The sequence below is a fragment of the Protopterus annectens genome, chromosome 10.part0, assembly GCF_019279795.1.
Source record: "Protopterus annectens isolate FY-2018-M chromosome 10.part0, PAN1.0, whole genome shotgun sequence".
In the NCBI taxonomy this organism is placed as follows: Eukaryota; Metazoa; Chordata; order Ceratodontiformes; family Protopteridae; genus Protopterus; species Protopterus annectens.
Genome location: NC_056744.1, coordinates 481844785 through 481868456, shown reverse-complemented (window position 1 = coordinate 481868456; position 23672 = coordinate 481844785). Strand labels below are relative to the sequence as shown.

At 38.7% G+C, this 23672-nt stretch overlaps 1 protein-coding gene across 2 annotated transcripts in view; it reads right to left on the bottom strand.

Moving 5' to 3' along the window:
* Positions 1 to 23672, bottom strand: part of DDR2 (discoidin domain receptor tyrosine kinase 2) — a 1067915-nt gene that overhangs the window by 61069 nt on the left and 983174 nt on the right. The gene's annotated exons all lie outside the window — the stretch shown is intronic.

The following is a 23672-nucleotide window of genomic DNA, read 5'->3' as shown; positions in this document are numbered from 1 at the left end:
GACTTAACATTAAAACTTCTCTGCCCTTGAAACTCACACTCATTGAAACAGTATTGAAATCCACATTCAAAGAAAATGCATCTGGCCAGTGGCAGATAAAGATTACCTTTGGGCTGTTTTCAAATCATAGGCCCCTTGCACATGAAACATACATGTGTTCTTTAACACACCTTCCTGATTGTATTATATTATATTTTAAATTTATTGTTTTGAAAATTTTTCCAGTAAGCAATGAAACAAAATGCATAAACCAAAAATGACAAAACTGCTCAATTCAGAAAATTTCCATTATAAAAGTATACTCATACTTCTACAGTCCGTCAGTATCAGTAAATATGGCTAACTTTTACAGAAGTAAAAGTCATCTAAATAATTCCACATTAAAGAGATCTGTAACTAATGACGAGGTTGCTGCTAGCAAACAACTTTATATTTCATGGTTTCACCTACAAATAAAGGGCCTGCTGGCCTTGAGGAATAAATTGTCTATGTTACATTAACAAAAATAATAAGCTAGTAATATTGCAATAGGGAATGGATAGCAAACTGATAACAGGTTTATAGTTCCTAGGTATCGCCACCAAAGAGGACATTCACAGGACTGCAGCATCCACCCCCTTTAAAAGAACAACACAGTACATTATCAGTAATCCATCTACATACTGTGGGAGTAGAATCCACAGACTTCTGCATCAAAAGCAATTATTCTACATGTTGTTCTACTAACAACAAAAACAGACTTGGCATAAGCAGCACTAAACTTCTGGAAAAATCCAAAATTTATTGGGGGGGCAAAGGCCCAAAAAAACAGGGATACATTGTAAATATTGCTTGTATAATCTTGGAAAGTTGCTAGAATAAGATATGGTCTGTTACCATGCCTTTCCTGAAAGATAGGAAGACTGAAACTTAAATGGCTATCATTATTTAGAGAAGTCAGTTCTCACTGATTTGCTACAAAATCATAAATTTTAAGAGTAACAGACCAAAAAGTTATATAAGCCAAACACTGAACCACATGTAATCACAAGTGGTGGTATGGGTAGGGAACACACACTTAGTGACCAAGATTTCTGAGTGCTTAAGTACACGGAGCTACGCACACACACACACACACACACACACACACACACACACACACACACACACACACACACACACACACACACCTCTTAAATAGAGATCTAAATACACGGAGCTATACACACATCTAATTTAAATACAAGTCAAAATTTCTGAGTGCTTAAATACACGGAGCTATACACACACTTGCTTAAATAAAGATCAAGATTTCTGAGTGCTTAAATACAGAGAGCTACAAACAGAGCTTGTTTGTTTGCTTAAACAAAGATTTATGAGTGCTTGCTTAAAGACATGGACACACACACAAAATTTGCAACAGCTTAAACAAAGATTTCTGAGTGTTTGCTTACTTAAATACACAGAGCTACAGTTGCTTAACTAGAGATTCACACTTGTAAATAGAGATTAAGATTTCTGAGTAATTCAGAGTGCTTAAATACACAGAGCTACAGTTGCTTAAATAGAGATTTCTGAGTGCTTGCAGTTGCTTAACTAGAGATTTCTGAGTTCTTGCTTAAAGACACAGACATGCACACAAGATTTGCAGATTTCTGTGTGCTTGCTTAAATACACAGAGCTGCAGAGATTTTCGGACTGGCAACAATAAGATTTCTCAGTATCAAATGGAGACATACACACACCCCTAAATCTCCAAACAATTCTGCTCATGAATAAACAGTTCTGCTGCTGCATTTTCTGGTCTACTTAAAACAGATTTCTGCTGCTGCAATAGCATACAATTATTTTTCTTTTTTTTCTTACCTGGGCTGCAGGACCTGCTGTGACATGTAGTCAGGTGCTGGGCAGTTGTTGTACTGCTGCTATATTCCCTCCAAACAGTTCAAAATAACAGTCCAAGGAAGCTGATGTCATTCACGCACACCCCCTATAGGCTGGTGGTGCATGGTGATGTCAGCCATATAGTTAAAGTTGTTGTAACTTGTAATACAAAAAAATAAATAAATAAAAAAAAATTAGAAAATTGCGAATTAAATGGGCCACTCAGGAATTTGTGGCACCCCATTATTTTGCCCTCAAAACTGGTAAATAGTGAGGAATTTGGTATGGTTGAGAGGTATGGCTGTGAGTCAGAATAAAATTTAAATGCGATAAAACCTTTGCAGCTGAAAAGAAGCAGCTTTTTGCATCTTGTTCAGGTGAAGTCATTTTCTCACGCATTGTACCACTATTAAAGGAAAACTCTACCCTAGAGTTAAAAAGAAAATCTGTTTTTTTTTACTCTAGCTTTGTTTCCTGACATATTTTAACACCTCAAAATCACTCTATGTGCTTTATTTGTAATTTTAACCTGTTTTCCACAATATGGCTACTAGTGGGGCTTGATGTATCAATGTGATATTGTTCTTCTTCAACCCTTTCTCTTTCCCACGATGCTTTGTATGACTCATGCCAGACATAAGGAAGTAACTGTGAATTCCCTTGCCATTGACATATAATGGGATTTGTGTGAGTCACTGTCATCTTCTATGCCTTCTGTAAAAGGACTGCTTCTTTTCTGTCTCTAATTACCTGCATTTATGTTTATCTCAGAGCTTGTTTTACAATATACTTAGATGTTATCCAGCTACAGCCAGAAATGTAGCTAAATTGCAGGCCTTTGTTCAGGGTTTTCTTTTGCAGTCCAAGAGGAACTGACAATCTCCTCCACCCACACTACTGCAGAGGTGTTAAAACTGTCACTGCACTGAGAGACCCTTACAGAATCAAGTGCAATTGACAGCTCATAGTGGAAAGGAAGGGACTTCCAATATAAATCTCTTCCCCTCTGCCTGCAGTAGGAAGATCTATTTATTTAAATAGTTTCATTATTTTTTCTGTGTGCAAGTAGCGGAAACTGCTTGATTATTTTGGTTTGTTTTATTACTAGTAACAATTGATTTACTCTTTACTATATCTACAACACAATATTACTGTAACTTAAGAATGTACTAAAAATCATCTATATTACACAGGCAAGGAATAGAGAATTGTTTAATAGTTTGCTGTTGAATTTGAGAACAGCACACTAAGTTCAAAAAGAATGCATTAGTTATATGACTAATGGAAGTGATACAGAATTTCCTAAAATATTTAGTACCCCAGTCCACCCCCCCCAAAAAAAAATTGTTGCACTGCATGGACTGTGAATTGTATTTGATCCTGCAAGGCTCTCTCAGTACAGTGACAGTGACAGTTTAACACCTCCGCAGTAGTGTGGGGGAGAGGGGACTGTTAATTCCTCTTGGATACAAAAGACAACCATGAACAAAGGCCTCAATTTAGCTACATTTCTGGCTGTAGCTGGATAACTTCTAAGTACAGTGTAAAACAAGCTCTGAGCCAAACATAAATTAAGGTGATTAGTGACAGAAAAGAAGCAGTCCTTTTACAGAAGGTAAAGAAGATAACAGTGACTCACACAAATCCCATTAGATGTCAATGGCATGGGAATTCACAGTTGCTTCCTTATATCTGGCATGAATCATACAAAGAATTATGGGAAAGGGTTGAGGGAGAACAAGATCATGTTAATACATCAAGTGCCATTAGTAGCCATGTTGTAGAAAATAGGCTAAAATTACAAATAAAGCACTTAAGGTGTTAAAATAGGTCATGAAACAAAGTGAAAAAAAAAGATTTTTTTTAGTTCTTGGGTAGAGTTTTCCTTTAAGTTACAGCTAAACAAAAGTATTTGTGTCTACTTTTCAATTGCTCTCTGCTTGAATAAGACAGGGCAGTCCATACAAATAGTGCTACAGGTGAGATTACTTCCACAGTGTAATTAACTGTTGGTTGTAAAGTATTAAATGGGCTGTAAAATCCAAAACAATGATGAAATGTAAAAAATATATAAAACAAAAATAAGATAATTGAGGTGGGAAAAGAAACAAATGATCACTGAGATACAATACAATGGCTTTATCATTTCTAACATCTCCCCAACTTTTGTAGTTGTTTGATGGATAGCAAGTTGGCTTTCAAACCGAATAGTGTAAGTTAAAGTAGGCTACAGTAGAATACAAACTTGTAACACAAACAGTCACAACATACTAACAGTTAATCAAAATAAAAACTAATAAAACAAAGAAAACTGAGCCAAAGTCCACCTAGAGATAAAGTTAAAATCACTTATTTATTCAGGATATTTTAAGAGTTAAATACTACCTATTTATTGCCAATTTAGTGCCTTTGTCTGATAAATACAAACTGGCCTTCATCAGAATCTAAACATCATAGTTTAAAATTTCCTGAAATAACTTTAAAAATCATCAGCTATTATACCATTAAAATCATGGGTTCACAGTCATGTGGAAATGCACTTCTCTACGCATAAACAATACATGGTGTTATTAACAAATAAGCACAGTATAAGTTGTGAGGATGAAAAGTGAAGAAAAAGGTATATGTTGTAAAACTCTGCTATTACACAACATCCTATTATCAGATATCTCCTCAGAAAGGCCACATCATCTGGCCTTTGATCAAACACTTTTCTGTTGGTATGTGTAACAACTTCCAAAATGGAGGTCTGCATTAGAAAACATTGTTTTTTTATAAATGAGCTAAAAAAACTTACTGACATTTTTCATTAGCTAATCTCGCATCTACAGTAAGTAATCAGTTGTTTCCTCATCACGTTTATATGTAAATCTCAAAAATCCTGTAGTGGATCCATCATAATTAAAGAAAGTGTTAAGTAGATCTCTACCACCCCACCACAAAAAGAGGATGTCATCCAACAACCAGGCATAGAAGTGAATATTACCTTGGTGTCTTGAACCAAGAGTGTGAGCATTCTCCCAGTATTACAGGATAAGGTTGACATAAATAGGGTCAGTAGCCAATCTCCTGGCAAAACCTGAAAGGTGAAGATATTTACCTTCAAAATAAAAATGTTATTTCTCAAGATAACCTCTATGAAGTCAACTAATAATCTAATGTCTTTGTTAGTTAATTGTTGAAACTGATGAACAATGTGAACCACTGTTCAAAGTCTACACCAGCTGTATTAGGAGTAGTGACTGTAGTAACAGAGATAAAACAACTGGAATTGGGATCTTTAGAAAAGGGAAGGAGCAAATTACATCGAAAAAAATGGGAATTTTTGGAACAATATCTGCAGAGGAGGAATGAGGTTTAAAAGAAGGCAGGATTTGAATGAGTAATGTAATGTTTGACAATGACTGGATAGATTACAAATGATGTATAATGTTTGCAACTAAAATTATGTCAGTATGGTTTGTGATGTATAATGGTTGCAAATAAAATTATGTCAATATGGTTTGCTTTCATTTATATAAATGTATGATTGTCTATGTCATATGTCATAATATAACAAAGATTTTTTTTTAAAGCGTGAACCACTGTTGCCCTTCAGTATGTTTTATCACTGTAAACAAATCAACATTATCAATAATAACAATATCATGATACATCAGTTAACCTACTCAGTAGATGCCAAGAGTCTACACTAACCTGGGGATTCAATAAACTCTGTGTAGGCTTAGTGCGAAGCCTACACAGAGTTTACATGTTTTTGTGCGATGAGCAGTGGTGCTAATTACTTATGCATGCTGCGCAACCCATTTAGACATAAACAAGCACAGTTTCATGGTCAAAAATCATGTTGCTGATCAGGAAACCATGTAAAACAAAATGAACAACAGGAGACATGTAAACCTGTTTACCTATGGGCAAACTAGCTCTGCGGGATTGTGAGGAAAGCCACAATGACTACCAGGGTTATTAATAAAGCAATGTATATACTGTAGTTCCAACACAATACATGAACGTGCATGCAGTGCAGAGTATTGTGGAAACCTGTTTTAGTCATACTGAATAAAAGTTGTGTAAATGATCAGTAAGGGTACATAGACTGCATTATAAATAAATAGTTAGGAGAAGTGTGTGTATTATAAAAGGACATGCAAATGAATTGTAGGAATGAATACAGGGAAGAGGACAGGTGAAACATGGTAATGTACAGCAGATGAGGGCATGTCAATGAAGACAGTTGTAGCATGAGCACTAATCACATATCGACATGATGCAGTATGGACTGCACAGTTATTATATATTATGTGACTGTCACACAAGGTGACATATCAATGGAGAAGGTTCCTTGTGATATAAGCATCTTGACATGAAAAATGGAGAAGACATATATCAGGGATGGCATATAAAATAGGGGTTAGGTGCACATTGTGAAGCTGTGCAAAAAAGTTGTCTGAATATGAATGTAATGTTAGCATAGGTCTCAACCAAGCAGGACACATAGTAACAGGCTCATGGACAACAGTAAACAGAAGCACACACAATCATGGACAATATCAGCATAATACCACCAGTAATCCCATGTCTTTGACATAACATATGTGATTGTGACTGATCATAGATGGTTCTGCAAGAGCAAACTTATGCAGCTGTTATGATTTGTCAGCAATCTCTGAGGGGAATCAAGCACACCTTCCTCAAAATATAACATCTGCTGGAGGTGTTAGGAGGGACACTGTTACACCTGTATTTGAAATTATGAGCAATCCTGGCTAGTTGAATGATGTTCATGTCATATATATGCCACAATCCACACTTTCACAAATGTAACCCATGCCATCAATGTTGACTATCAGCTATGTATTTACTGTGTGCATCACAGGAACATGTGTCACACATGCATCTTGTAAGACCTTGAAGGGGTTTCTGTACTGTGTTATGCTAATGTTTATGTACCAAAAAGAATATTAGGTATGACCAATATGATGTATGGGAGCTCACTGTGGCAAAAGAGGTACACTTGGGTAACTCATTCCTGGAAGATGTGTTAGGAGTACATACAAAAGGGTGCACTGTACTCAGTTATTGGTGTGATGAGGGCTGGCAAAAATGGAAGTATAATGCCCTTTGATGTGGATGTCCTGCGCATACTCAGGAGTTGTGCTACATACAAGAAAGTATTCACCCCTGTGGGCACATGGTGGTGGACGTTCTGCATACCACCTATCTGAGTACACATGTCACATACCACTTGGTCTACTCATAGGGGTGTGCTGTCTATATTGTGATTATCTTGTGTATTTGCTTTCATAATGGAACTAATACCCCTATGATTTTTCTTCATCTACCCATGGCTGTGGCAGCAATCATTTGTGTGTGTGCTGATACTGTATGCATCATACCAGTATCACCCTTGGATTCAATGATTGCTCACAATTTGCAGTCCTCCACAAAGCTGGTTGGGGAAAGGATGTGTAATTCAGTTTTGATGTCTGAGACTTAAATAATGGACAGAAAAGGGCCTAGCATGGAGTCTTGAGCAATGGACCTGTTCTCTGGACTCTAGATAGAGGTGACTTCACATACTGCAACATATTTATCTGTCACATATGTGATCCAGTTGTCTACCCACTTGGTAATGTAGGTGTTTATGGCCACTTAAAGAAGTTTAGCTGTAATACTGGACTGTGGACTTGTGTCAAATGCCTTGGCCAGGTTAAGTTATGCAATATCCAAGCCATTATTCAGCTCAAGTTGGTTTGAGTATCAAGCACTTCAGAGATTTCTTGATACCAAAAAGAGCTCCTCTTGCAGGCTTTTGAGGTTAGATGATCTGATAACTCTTTCCATTGCCTGGCAGATAATTTCCCTTGGGGGGGGGCTTCCATTTATTATTTTTATGAATAAAACTGATTCTTTGTGAAATTATTTTATGCTAGGAAAAATGTTTTTATAGTCTGTCAGTGTCACTTGACTTTCAGTAACTTTTAAACTGAATCTTTACTTTTTACTTTTGTGGGAAAAGTTGTTAAACCTATTTTAAAAATACTTTTTCCTTGGTAAAAGTTGTGTTATTTTAGTTTTGGAAACTGGGATAAGTATTTAAAGTGCTTTTCACTGTGTTTTGTTTGGTGGTAAAAGTTACTTTTTTAATACTTAGCTATTTTAGTAAGCACTGCTGCTAGGCTTCCTCAGGAATCTGGTATATTTTTCAGCCGTACCATGGAACAGTCTACTGGATTCTTGGTGTTTCCTTCTACAGAGCAACAGGGTATGATGTGTGAGACAAACTGTCAGCGGATTGTCTTTTACCTGTTGTTGGGTATGTCTGGCAGCATCCACACACATATATATGCTTATTTGTGTATTCCACTTAACATTTCATATGTATTGGAATAAATGATTTGTGAAAAGACCTCCAAATACAACCTTGGTCATAGGTTCATAGGTTCATAGGTTCATAGGTTAGTACTAGGCTAACTGCCCTTGCGAGCCATTGTAAGCCTAGCCAATTATTCCTTGTGAGAATTGAACCATGCACCTTGTGTTTGTAAGGCAAACACCTTAACCATTAGGCCACCCTCCCAACCCCCTTCATCACATTCCACACACTGTTGCTATGCATACAGTTGTACGACTGTACCAATGTCACGTACTTATTACATCACTTGTACAGCATATTCCTGTATGTGTTTTATGGGAAAGCTGTTTTTGAGTGGCCTGATGTCATATCAGGACACATTACAGATCAGTTGTTTGTGGCTTATGCAGAGCATTTCCTGACACAAATGCTAATAGTCACACAATGGTGCTGCTGACCACCTCAATAATCTTTGTGTACAGCAATACAACTGCACATACAATGAATTCCACAAGGTTGCAGTTGCATCAAACATTGTGATAAATTCATTATGTATATCACAGCATAACAACATGTGTATGAGACAATACTTATTTGACCATGTAATCAATATGAATTAATACTGATGTCTGTCACAAAACATTTAATGATGGTATGTAGCCACATTCACACCTGTGTCATAGTGCAAGTGTCACTGTGATGGCAGAATGTGAACTGCGTAGAAGGTTGATCTGCTCCACTACAGCAACACATGTCCTAATATGTCAAAAATATACATAAATGTGTATCATACCATGTCAACAGTTCTCAGGAGGCATATTACTATAGATGTATAGAAGGAACATGTATTGCAATGGCAGCAATGGCCATCAATACATTATATCACATCACAGATTGTAAGGCGCACTTACAGCCATACTGTACATCCACATCTCAGTATAGCACATGTCAGTGACAGCAACACTGACATGTCAACTCTTCATAGGGTCATAGGACATTATTAGGCTAATGACCAACATCACATGAAATCCTAGCCATTATTATACAAACTCCCTATGTCTATATTATGGAAAATAGTAAGCCTATTGTGCATATGTGTATATTTGTTGGATTGCATTACATCTTACCACTGTCCATATGGGACATGTGCACTACACCATGACAGAATTAGCAATCACACATGCAGTGGTCTGGAGATGGCTTGCAGAGGCTCATGTAAGGACTCTGCTTCATGATATGTGTATGCATGTTTGATATGAGAACATCCTCCACTCCTCTCCAGGAAGGATGTCATGTGGCCAGAGAAAAAAGGAGGATGGTGGATGCATGGTGCTATGTGAAAGGGTCCCTGAGTGGTAATGACATGAACAGTGATTCCAAAGATGATACAATGATCATAATGTACCATCAAACACACATACAGCACTAGACTGGGCACTATTTGAACCTTACACCTGGGTATGTATAGAACATGAATGCCATGTAATGTCACAGTAACAACACCACATATGTCTGAGTGTAATACTGTCACTTTGCACTTTATGGAGTATGATTGCATCATTGTATGCTGAGAAGAACATGTTATGCCATGTTGGGAGGAGTGTAGGACATGGATATGGATTCACATCCCTGAGTAAAATTGTCTCATAAGTGATAGGTCTATGTATAGACATGAAAGTTGCCTGCTGTCAGATTAGAACTTTTATATGTGTAGGAAAAGTAGGTTGCAAACACAGTAGTTAATGTTAGAACCACAGCACAGGCTTGTCTTGAATACTGACAGAGTGCATGTTATAAAGGATGACATCATCATTATATGTTACAATGGGGTGTTTGGAGTAGGGTTTGACATAGCTGTGGACTCGCATATTGTTCTAAAATTGTCACCATAGTGATTGTTGGCTGCATGCACAGTTGGCTACAGTGAGAATATAATCCATACATAAGTATTTACAAAACACAGTACTTAATGCAAGCATCACAGCACAAGTCTGGCATTTACCCTGTTGGAAAACACTTTATAAGTGATGACATCAGCAGTGTCTGGTGTGAACAGGATGGTAATAGCAATGTCCCACATGGAGGTGTAAAAATGGTCTCTTGACTGTCAACCAACTGAGCAAACACACACCAGTTGACTGCAGTGAGAACAGAACCCCCTCCCTAAGTACACCAACTAGAGAACTCAGTATTTAATGTAAGCAACACAGCACAAGTCTGACTTGAAGAGTGTTGGATGACATTTTATAAGGGATAACATCAGCAGTGTCTGGTGACAAGAGGATGGTGATAGCAGTGTCTCACATGCAGGTGTAAAATTGTTTCTTGGCTGTTAACCAACTGAACAAACACATACATACCAACTGACTACAGTGAGAGCAGAACCCCTACCTAACTAGGTACACCAACTAGAGAACACAGTATTTAATGCAAGTGCCACAGCACATGTCTGAGTTAGACAGTGTTGGACAACACTTTATAAATGATGACATCAGCAGTGTCTGGTGAGAAGAGGATGATAATAGCAGTGTCCCACATGCAGGTGTAAAATAGTCTCTTGAATGTCAACCAACCGAACAAGGGCACACATAAGTTGACAGCACTGAATTCACTGAACTGAATCCCTAAGTACAATACACAATTATGTTCTTCTGACTAGAAATACACACCCAAGTTGGCTGCAGTGAGAATAGAACCTCTATGTACACCAGCTACAGATGTCAGTACTTAATGCAAGTCCCACAGCACAAGCCTGATTTTTTTAATGCAGCAGGACAATTAATAGTGGATGACATCATCACTGGATGTTTGAGAGAGAATGTGAGGCCTGAATTAAATACATGTGTAGGCAAGTGCAACTGTCAAAATTGTGATACTCCATGGGATTGCACTGATGACTGAAGGACCTAAATTGGGCACTTTCCCTTCTACCTCCATATATATCCTCTCAGGGAAAATAGCAACAGTAAAGAGTGCTTTCCTGCCAATTCATGTTATTGTGCCTACTACTGGTGTGCAAATCTGAACAGCCATGCCAACTAAGTTTGCACAATGTTAAGCAGAAAGCAACAGTGCCAAACAGAAAAAAAGCAGTTTTTGAAATAGGAAGGTTAACCTGACAGTTGGCATTAGTTTATGGGATGGTTGCTGCTGTAACTGTTAGGTGATTAAACTTTGCAGACATGTATTGGGTCATACATTTTATGACCTGACACATTTTTGTGTGGCTTTACACACTAATAAAATTAATTTGTACAATGTTGGATTCAAACTTATGGATTAGAGACAAAATATAGTCTTCCAAAGAGGTGCTTTTCCATCCTTGCCATAGAAGAAGTGCTTGCGTGATATGATAATGAATTATATATAAATACACATGACAGAGTGAGTGGTTAACCGTGTATGTGTGTGATCTGACAATGTCCTGGTTTATACAGTCATGTGTGTATGAGTATCATTCAGGTCTGAAGGCTATCCAAGGCCAAAGAAGACAATTATAATTACAGAAAGATAATATTTAGTATACCCACCATCACACATATAATTTATATGAACTCCACTGCTATACATACTTACTGTTATTTATAATTGTTTATATTTGCTTTTTAAAACTGAGTGAACAAGCATTAATAAAATTGGGAGTATGCTAGATTTAACCCTTGGCTCACGTGCATCATAAGCATTAACTTATACCAGTTGCCACAGGGGAAAGTTGGACTACCAATGTATTTTTTTACAGTCATTACTGTGCAGAGTGCTCACTGCAACTGAGATCTTGTTTGTCAGGCCTGCTCATTAGTTATACATATACATTAAAGAGCTGAGTGTTTAAACATGTATGTGTGTGACATGACAGTTCAGAAAATAAATGTGAAATTGTAAAACCATAATTCTGCTGATTTTCACAGTAATACATTTAATATATATCTGATAGCATGTGTATTCCCAATGCACTTGATGTAGATAGTTACATCTATGTTTAATTATTGTTTTCACGTTAACTGTAATATAAAGTAAACTGAAACATCAGGACTTTGCTGGATTAGAACCCATACTCACCTATACTGCACTCCTACACTTACATCTGCTGCCACAGGAACAGATAAGGTGCAGTTCTATATTTGTATATTCATTATTAAGTATGTCTGCTGACTGCTGTACAACTCCGCTTAGTGTGTTTCTGCTGTGGGAAATCATACAGGATACAATGTATCTATTTTGAAATTGTCTACTGTCTGCTTCCTGTTTGCAGGTGTTCTGGATCTGCAGGTTTTGGGAAAGATTGATGACCACAGTGCACTGCTGCTTAGCGGATTTGCATGATGGGAAGAAAAAATGCAACAATGTATCCATTTTGAAATTGACTACTGTCTGCAGTGTTCTGTCTACTTCATGTTTGGGCCATTAGGCCAGGTCTGCATGAAGTTAAGTGACATGTAAACGTGACAGGCAAAGCTCACCTTGTTTATCCTTGTGAGCAGTGTTTATTAGGTTTCATTTCATTCTTAAAAGACAAATATGGGACTTGAACTGTGATCTACAGGTAATATACTTTATGTGGTTCATCGTGTTTACCAGGTGCACTACACACACATGACTCACAAGTGTAGTTTATATAGTCTTTATCATAGATGTACATTATATGAAATTTATTTGATTTATCTGTTTCATGGTGTTGTGCTAAGCAGTACACCACATAAATAGTAATATTAAAAATAAACATAACATTACAAAAAAATGTTAGTACACATCAAAGATTTTTACACAATGCTGGATTTGAACTGTCACACCAATGAACCTACAAAACACTGGGAGGGTGTCGTATTCCTCTTTACTACAGAAACAGTTTTCCAGGAAGACTAGAAATCATTGTGCATACAAGCAAGTCCCATTTCGTCCACAGTATTAACAAGACATATGGCACTTGTACACTCTCAGTTGATTGTTTATGTGTTAATTACAGATTTAGAGCAGTGACTGATTGCACAAACATTTATGACTATTGTTTGCAGCAATGCAGTTCTGTCTTCTCTTTTAATGGTGTTTATTCTTCTCTTATTTGAGCAGTAATCTGAGACGTGCAGTCTGTAAGGCATTTTGTTTATTATCCTTAAAATGCATGAGAATACTAACTGGCAATAATATACAGTTTTCAACAAAGGCAAGAGAGTTTGGAGGTCTGACTATTAATGAACAGAAACTTAAAAATGTGTGCTGCTTACTAACATTTAAAAACTTGATACAATTACTTCTACACTTTGTATTTCTAACCTGGCTGACACACTCACTGGAGGTAAGAGAGTCTGAATTGCTGTTGTGTTTTCCTTCTCTCTATCAGTAATCATTCACAGCTGCAATCCATTAGCAACTAACACTGACGGAGTGTCTGCACTATATTTACACCTGTTACATGGAGCCAAAATTTTGGGATTTAGCAATTCTAATGAGTTCACATCTTATTTGCATCTTCACCTTGCTCACAGGCCTAAAACTACACTATAAAATGTAACACTATAGCTAGGAAACCTGAAGGTGAAGAGAGTTGTATGTGTGGATAACATGAAAGAAGATTGGTATTACTTTGCATTTACTTGCACAGAAGACTACTGATCTTCATAAGGTATGATTGAATTTTTCAATTGCATACTAGATTTGCTCACATTACTAGGAACACACACACACACACACACACACACACACACACACACACACACACACACACACACACACACACACACACACATGCATTAGCAAATGCGACGTTTGTCTGTATGCACTTAGAAGTTTACTACTGATGGCATAGGTATTTTTGTCAGGGCAATTTACTTTCTCAGATACACAGCCTTATTAACTTTCATCACAAGAGTTACTGCTACAACTGTTTATCTTATACTCTTCTATGTTATTTCAGTGAGATGCAAATGTTCTGTATTGTCAATGACTCAGGGGTGTTAGCCTTCTAGGATGGCCCATAGACACCTCTAGGGGAGTGGTGGGCACAGGTAAAGGCATTTGCATAAAAATGACTTTTCCTTGGTAAATGTTTACACATTTTGTGAGAGTTTGTTTGAAAGCACTTATAGCGATTGACTGATGTGTTATTCCTTGTTTGGTACAAACTGCCATTTGCCTGTTGTTTTGGGAGTGGGGGAGCCAAGTTCCATTGATGTGTTGCCACAACCAAAATCATTTTTGCAAAGGTTTGCTCTTGTTAGCCCTTGTTTTGGATCAAACCTTGTTTTGTGTGTGACTTTGATATGTTGTAACCATATAACCTTTTTTATATTTTAATAACTGAAGTTTTGTGGTTTCTCCAGTGGGTAATATTGAAAGACTACTATGTGTTATATCTAACCAGGACTTTTATGTATGATATATTTATGTATAGTATCCTTCTTTTGTGTTTTATGTCACATACGACTATTGCACCCAATCATCCCAATATCTGCAACCCCCCCTTCATTGAATCTGAGAAATATGTCATTGTCCAAGCCTTTCTGTGACATGGTGCCTTTCTGCTTGAGAGAGGATGTGGGGATATGTCTGGCAGAATGCAGATTTGGAACCAGATAGTGAGCAACATCAATGTCATTGAGGGTCACAGGAGGACATATGATCAAATGTGTCATTGGGCCACTTATATGATTTCATTGGTTCAGAGGAGAGCAGCTGCAGTGGTCCATGGACAGCTGGCTACTGGGGGGAGGCTGCTGCAGAGACACCACTGACACCAAATAAAGAGTTCCTGTCTGATGTCAGGAATCCAGAGAGCTCAGTGGAAAGTGTGCAACAGCATGTGATTGATGTTGGTGCTGCAGTTTGAGGAAGGATGAGTATGTCCCTGGAGGAGCTTCCAAGTAAGTTTACATATGTAAAATTTTAACAATTTCTTGTACAGTAAAACATTGAAAGCAATAGTTAAATTGTTTTAATATATATATATATATATATATATATATATATATATATTTTTTTTTTTTTTTTTTTTTTTGGGGGGGGACCTATTTGTAGATTGATACCATTGACAACACATTCTGGTTCATTACAGATGGAATCAGAATGGATGTGTCAACCAAGTTTCAGTTAAAAGCATTGTTAATGGACATATAAAGGCAATAACTTGTTCCCCCTGTGTTATTGTTATTGTGATGATGGTGTCCTTACATTTTGCTTAACTTCTTCCAGGACCATCAGCAAGTTCAAGTGTGGAGTCATCTGCACATGGTGAGCCAAACATTTTTATTTCAGTACTGATGAGCATTTGCCAGATATTTGTATTTATCCGTATGTGTGAGTTGAGTGTCAGGACTATGTGTGAACTGCTGTACTGACTCTGATAGTGACACCAGTAGTGTAGGTATTAATTTATTTTCTGTGTTTGTTGGTTATTATCACAGGTGATCCTGACAGTGGAAGTGTAGAACTTTTATCACCTGATGTCAGAGTATCGGCAGACTCTGAGTTTGGTGGTGGCCAAACCCAGGCACAGTAAGGGGGTGGTGCAGAGGTTGAATTTGACACTGAAGCTGACATTCAGCCATCCATTGGGCATAGCCAGTAGGCCTACACAAACCTATTCCAGTCAGCCCTGCGATATTGGACAGGTGGAGGGGTGAGTCACTTGATCACGGTAGTGTGGTTACATTGGCTTCAGTGCCTGTTGACTCTGGCCATAGCCAAAGTGTGGGTGAGATGTCACACAGGAGGACTGTTAGGGGTGCACAGACCTCTCCATCTGATCCTGGTATGTCTTTCTGTGCCACTTGACATATGTTTAGGGTCGTCATGGCAGTTTCCAATAGGCCCTCTGAGGAAATGCTTAAGGTTGTAGATGTGGCACCGGCTGACAAGCATGACTGCCTCCACCATGTTGCCGATTCAAATGGATCAGTTGAATGACACAGTGGAATGGGCAGTGTCTGTGATGGAACATCTACTGGGAGGGGGACAGCATCCATATGGACATAGGTTAGCCACATCATTTGATGTTAACTGATGTGGCCGTGACCGATCATGCTCCTGTAGTGGCACTACTTCCACTGCTCCATCAGTGGCTGAGGTTTCCACACCCAGATGTGGTAGGCTATGGGGTTGTGGTCCTGAGTCCACTCTTGGAGGGAGCTCATCCAGCAGACATCAGTCATGATCAGGTAGCAGCAGTGCATTTGACCATGGGCATATATGTGCCAGTGCTACTCCTGGCAGAGCCAGTTTTCATGGTTGAGGATGATGACTATGAGCTATCACCTCTACCATTCATGTCTCACACCTGTCTGACATACCAGGATGTAGAGTTAGTACACAGCTTGGTTGTGTTCTTGCAGATACTCATGCACATGTTTCACCTTGACTGTCCATACAGACCTACACACACACACACACACACACACACACACACACACACACACACACACACACACACACACACACACACACACACACACACACACACACACAACAGTTACATGGGTCATCTGTGAGGCTTACTGCTCATTCTGTCTCAGTGGCCATTTGATACTTTATCCAAATATCTGTCTGTTTCTCTTTCTTATTCACACATAATTACTACCGTTTCTGTCAGCCTAGGCTTTCTGCCCCACCCCCCAACAGTTTGTGCATATGATGATAACTGTGCCATATCCTTTTTTTCTATCTTTTGGATTCAGGGGTACAGAAATCTTTTGTCTGATGCTCAGGGTGCATAGCTAACTTAGTGCTTAGTATATCTGTGGTTGATTGGCTGTTTGCAAATTGTACTGCTTTCTTACAGGTTTTTGTAATGTGTACATCCCTCCCAACCTCTTAGACCAACAAAGCTGGATAAAGCCATAAATAAAAGTGGGACAAAGGCCCAACAATAGGGAGACTTTTTAAATATTTTGGTTTTACAAATTGAAGACAGTTGATGGAATAACAGGTTTTGCATTTATTGGGTCTTTCGGCTTTTTCCCGGTTAGGGGTCGCCACAGCGGAACTCCGGTCCGCTAATGATTGGCAGTAGATTTTTACATACTGGCTTGCCGGGCCTAATGCACAACCTTCAACGAAGGAGTGCCCATTCACGCATGTCGCCACACAGAAGACGCTCTAACTGAGAATCAAACGGGCAACGTCTAACTGTGAGGCGACAACGCTACCGCAGCACCACCACCGCGGTAATAACAGGTTTTGCATTACTATATGATTTTACTGAGGGATATGAAGTCTGAAACTGAAATGTATGTCATTATTTTCTAACTTCACTCTTTAATGATTTGCCATTAGAAAAGTCTGAGGCCAAACTGTGGACATTCTGTGAAAATCTGTACTTTTGAAAGGTATGAATGTGTGAATCTCTGATGCCTGAGGCCTATTAGTTGACAGACGACACATGTATTCACATAAGTCACTGCTGTCACTTGATGCCATTACTGTAAAAATCAATCACCTTATACTTACCTAAAATAGTAGTTCATCCGTACCACACACTACAGCAGCAGGGCTAGCCACCCAATGGTGTAAACCTGGGATCTAGATAATTGTCAGTGTTGAAGTGACACCCTGTCCCCATGTGCAAAAATGGGAAAAGGGGTTGTGGATGAATGGAGTATACTTACTTACATTAGCAAGTAACAGTATGCAAGGATATGCAATTAATTTGTATTCTTAGACATTTATTTTTCTATTTCAGGTTCAACACTACCCTTGGAAATCTGGCAGTTGCAAATGTTTTAGTTTGGGGCTAGCCAGACATTACATGGGTAAGTGAAGGTTGTGAGCATTGCCTGAAATCAATGTTATTGTATGTATGTGCGTAGAATGAAGGTTTTAGACCCTTAGGTGGTGAGTGTGTCTGCTATCCATTGTCTCTTGGCTAGAGTGAGGCATATTGTGCATGCCTACATCTGTGTATACCCACAGCAGCTGCTGCTTCCCCCTCATCTGCATGTGGCTGTGGTGACCTTGCCAGTGGTGGTGGGATGTATGGCCCTCCCCCTTAGTGTTCCTGCCGAACCTGTTTTCTCAGAATAATTTTGTGAAGCATGGCACAGATGGTGAAGATTTCAGCACATGTACAGTAATTGTACTGCAGAGCTTCCCCAGATATATCCAGGCACTGGAACCACAACTTCAGCAGCTCAAACACATGCTTTATGACATTTTTTGGTTGAACACGTACCTCATTATACCATTCTTCAGTTGGTGTGTGCATTTCTGATAGGCGTCATCAGCCATGGTTCCAGTGCATAACCTGCATCATCCCAGTAAATGACCCAGTGGGAGATCCCCCATAGAAAACATCTCATACAGTTGAGAGTTGTTCCAGATATGAGAGTCATGGTAACTGCCTGGGTTGCAAGCACACACATTCAGGATGATTCCCTTAGAGCTACACATGACCTACATGACCTGGCAGTTAATGGAGTGAAAGCCCTTTCTATTTATGTGCACCCTTCCCTGTTCCTGGGTGGTGCTTTGATTTCTACATGTGTACAGTCTATGGCACTCAGGACATCAGGGGAGTCTGCTACACGGTAGAACTCCTGCAAAGTTGTGGCTCTGTCCTCAGGTGTATGGGGAAAACATATGTAGTCACTGGCATGTTGTAGAATAACATTCAGGAACTGATGTAGGATCCTGGATGCTGATGCCTGTGACACCCCCAGCATGTCCCCTGTTGGTCTCTGGAAGGTTCCTGTAGCTAATATTCTGAGTGTTACACATGCCTTAATCTCCACTAATATTGGTTCTCCTCGGTTTACCCTTGTTCTCAGTTGAGGACAACAGAGGTTGCAGAGTTCCTGTAGTGTGTATCTATCCACTCTGTAGCATTCTACAATTTCCACCTCATGCAGATTGTGAAAAGTTAAATGGGGTCTAAACACCCTTTCTCTTCTTGGGCATGGTCTGTTAGCAGCAGTAGCAGCATCGACTTGGGCCTGCTGCACATACACATGAATTAGAGCATCAGCAGACCCTAATACTCTTTCCATGTAGATAGTTTTCATGGCTGTATTCCAATAGGTTTTGGAATTCACAGGGAAAATCAGCACTACGTCTACACAGTTGCTGTATAACTTGTTGAATAGCTCCTCCATCTTGGATTGGCTGGATTGCTTGATTAGCATACAATTCAGCTGCTTATGTTGTAATTAGCATGCCACAATGTTTACCAGGTTTGCATGGCTCTACACGTTGTACATAACCGCTTACTGAATAACAAGACGATTCACTATCGCAATGCGCACATGGTTTTAATAGACCATGTAGGCTTTATTGAATCTGCACCTAAATCTTTCACTTTGCAGGTAATCCATAATTTCACCCTCTATTTCTTTAACTTTTCCATTACTAATCCTCTTTTCTACTTTTCCCTTTGATTTCTTATTTTTTGTATTGTAAAGGTTTTCATATCTAGATGCCTTTGCCTGTATTTCTCCTTTGCATAAATACCATACCGTATTAAATCTCTTTCTTTCCCAGGTCCATACTTCTTCTTCGTATGTCTCACCTGCTCCACTTGTTTCTTCTTACTTTGGGAACTCATTGTTCCATCATGCTGTGACATAACCTGTGTGAGACTTTCTACACTACATCCTTCACTTCACAGGTATTCCATAACTTCATCTTCTATTTGTTTAACTTCTACTTTACTAATCATCTGTTATACATTCCCCCTTTGTGATCCTATTTTATACTTGAAAATTTCCACAGCTGGGTGCCTTTGCCTGTATTTTGTGTCAGATATTTTGGGCCTCCTTTTTTGCATTGATTATTCTGGCTTATTCCTTTAAATAAATATTACACCATATCAGATCTCTCTTTTTTTCCCATGTCCATGTTTCTTTTTTATTCCTTCCAAAAATGTCTACGTTTTGTTTTTTATATTTTCACACTTAGTTACTTGTTTTTCCAACCAGCCCAAAGTTTCTTGGTCTATATAATAATTTTCATGGATCTGTGCTATTAATGAACACAAATTTGCATTTGAAGTGTTTGAGTTTTTCTTACAGAAGTATTTTTCTTTCCTTTAATTTCTTTCTTAATCTTTTTAAATATCTTCTATATGGAAATTCTGGGCTTCTTGTGTAATAGTAAGAATGCATAATTTCCTTTTTATCTTCAAAAGTCCACTTTATCATCTTTATAGCTCTTTTTGGCCTTTCAGTTTTTTTGATTTTTGTGGACTTCTACTTCCTTCTACAACAGAGAGACCATCCTCCCCCTGAGCCTGGCCTAACCCCATTGTAGGAATGCTTCCATGTCTTGTGGATTCTACTAGTCATTTTCTCCAGTCCTGGAACAAGTGCACATACAAAGATTGGTCACTTTTTCATCCTGAGACTTGTGCACCCAGCTGTCTTTTATTTTTTAACCTACTTCATTCTGTTCGTTATATATTGTATCAAATACAATCTACATATCAGTGTCTTCTTGGTGAGGATTTTCTAAAAACAGGATCTACCTCGTGACGGTAGTCACCAAGATTTGAGGATGAATTCAGTTCCAGAAATACTACTCTCCTTTTGTTGCTGATTTTATCACCTCTCCATTCAGACCCCTCTGGTAACGTCACAGCATGATAGAAAAATGAATCCCCAAATTAAGGAGAAACAAGTAGAACAGGAAGCATCTGATCACTTGCCACATGAAGATACTCTGGAGCCTTCAGTAGGAAACCAGTACAGAGGTTTATTTGGACTTGCACAGCAAGGGAAGGAGCAGGAAACAGTGGCAACTCTGCTGCAATATTGTGGAGTGATAAGCCAGTGAGTTCCCATATGAAAGAGCAACAAATGATACAGGATGCAGCTAAAGAGAATATGTCACAGGGATGTGTTCTGGAACTTTTTGTAGAATGCTCACAGGAAATGTACAGTAAAGACTGTCCCTCAATTTTAAAGAAAATGATCTAAGGGAAGAGTTGATTGATTTAATAGAGATGGATATACATATTAAGATTGATGAAAGAAACAGATTGCAGAAAGTCAATAAAATGCAAAATGTTAGAAGTCTGACAAAACAAATGAACCTGGTAAGCAAGACTATTAACAGAAATGCATGTGATATAACAGACATAAATAGGATATATTACTGTGCAGCTAAATTAATAACAGATGAAGTCTTACCATAAAAACACAGGGCAATAAGGGAAAGGATGAGCAGAAATCAGATGCCATTATAGAAGTATTGAACAGAGAAAAGTATAAAGCAATTAAGACAAGCATCACCGTCACTGTTCGAAGAGTACAGATGAGGAAAAAGATCAACAATAATACTTAGAAAGATATATATGATAAAAGCAATGTGCGGTATTAGAACAGACCAGTATCTATTGTACTCAATTGCAAATAATAAGCACAAGCAGAAAAACTTAGAAGATATGTAGATAAATATAAAGGAAAAGTACAAAATGAGCAATTCACTGATGACTCAAAAAGTTTTATAGAGAGAGAATTATAGAGAATTGGGAAACAAAGCAAAATGAATAGAAACATCAATAAAAAGAAGAAATAACACACTTTGGAGAAATGTCTATGACGACCTTATGGAACATAACAAAAATGCTGAATGGATAGAAGAAGTAAAAGAAACAGTAAGAAGTTAAAATGTACAGGATATGAAATGGGATGAAGTAATGGCCAGAGAACTTAAAATAAACAAAATTAAGAAAGCTCCTAACAGGAAAACCTCAGGCCTAGATGCATTACCTAGCTTCTGGCTAAAAGTATTATTATCTTTACACAAACATTTAGCCCTGAGTAAGAACTACTTATATGTGCATTCTGAATAGACACCAGCCTGCTTAACAACAGAAAAAAATGATACTTCTCCTTAAGAGTGAACATGCAAATTATCCTAAAAGCTATACACCAATATCTTGCCTACTGACAATTCATAGGATTCATAGGTAGGTACTAGGCTATTGGCCCTAGGGCCTATACAAGCCTAGCCAAAAAGGTACCATGGTTTTCACCACCCAAGAAAACTATTTTCCTGTGCCCCTGTTGAGCAGAGCCACAGAAGTGATCCCCGGGGTGAATTTCCTATTTCCCATCCAATCAAACTCCCTTACTAGCCTCAGTAAGAAATTGAGATCCCTCATAAAATCCTCCAAAGCTGGTTATGAAAATAAAATTGCCAAAGATTCCAAAGACAACCACAAGGCATTTTATAACTGTGTCAAGAATCTAAATGGCAATGCTCAGATCTGCTCTGAGCTAAAACAGAATGGCATTAAATATACTGATCCCAAGGATATTGCCAATATCCTGGCAGATCGATTCAGTGCCAGCTTCACCCCTCTCTCACCCCCGAAATGGCCCATCTCAATACTGGAAGATTGCCAAATTCCGGTAATAACAGCCACACAGGTAAAAAACGCACTCTCCAAAGCTAAGAATACAGCATCCATGGGACCAGATGACATCCTGGGCTGTGTGCTACATGAGCTACAATATGAACTGGCACCTCACCTAAGTGTCATGTTTAATCATAGCCTCACCTCAGGTTTCATGCCCACTGAGTGGCGCAGAGCTACAGTTATCCCACTCCACAAGGGGGGATCCACCTTGGGTCCTGGAAACTACCATCCCATCAGTCTGACAAGGCTTATCTGCAAGGCCGTGGAGCGTATTATCATGGAACTTATAAACAAAGACATTGGCAACCTTCAAACACTGGACCCCACCCAGTTTGTGTTTGTGAAGGGCCGATCTTGTCTCCTGAACCTGATTGACTTCTTTGAATCAGTCTCCAGAGCCATGGACAAGGGTAAGGTGGTCCACACAGCCTATCTAGACCTTGCCAAGGCCTTTGACACCATCCCCCACTCTGGAATCATAGATAAACTTACTAAGCTGGGCATTAATCCCTACATCACCCAATGGGTTGCTAACTGGCTTACTGATAGAACCCACACTGTAAAAGTAGCCGACTACAAATCCAGCTCCAGACAAGTGACAAGTGGAGTACCTCAGGGTTCAGTCCTGGGACCACTCTTGTTTGGCATCTACTTCTCTGAAGTACAAGCCAACACTTAGGGACTCTGGCTAACAAAGTTCGCAGATGATGTGGATACTCTACAAAAGGGCCTAACAGAAACAGATGCTTGGTGCCAGAGCCATGGGCTCAAGTTTAATGCCAAGAAATGTATAGTTATCCCCTTTGGGAAAAAACATGTATCCGTGAATTACCATATAGATGGCAGTACGCTAAACACCAAAAGTGTGATAAGAGACTTAGGGACACAGGTGGACAGTGGTCTCACCTTCGATAACCACATTGCCACAACAGTCAGAAAATCCTTCTATGTGGCACACCTCATCACTAAGGGCTTTTCATCCAGAAAAAAGGAGGTCATTGTCCCACTGTACTCATCCCTCATTAGACCCATTATAGAATATAATGCCCCATTTGTTATGTACCTCTCAAGACATCTGCAACAACTGGAAAGGCCGCAGAAATACCTCAC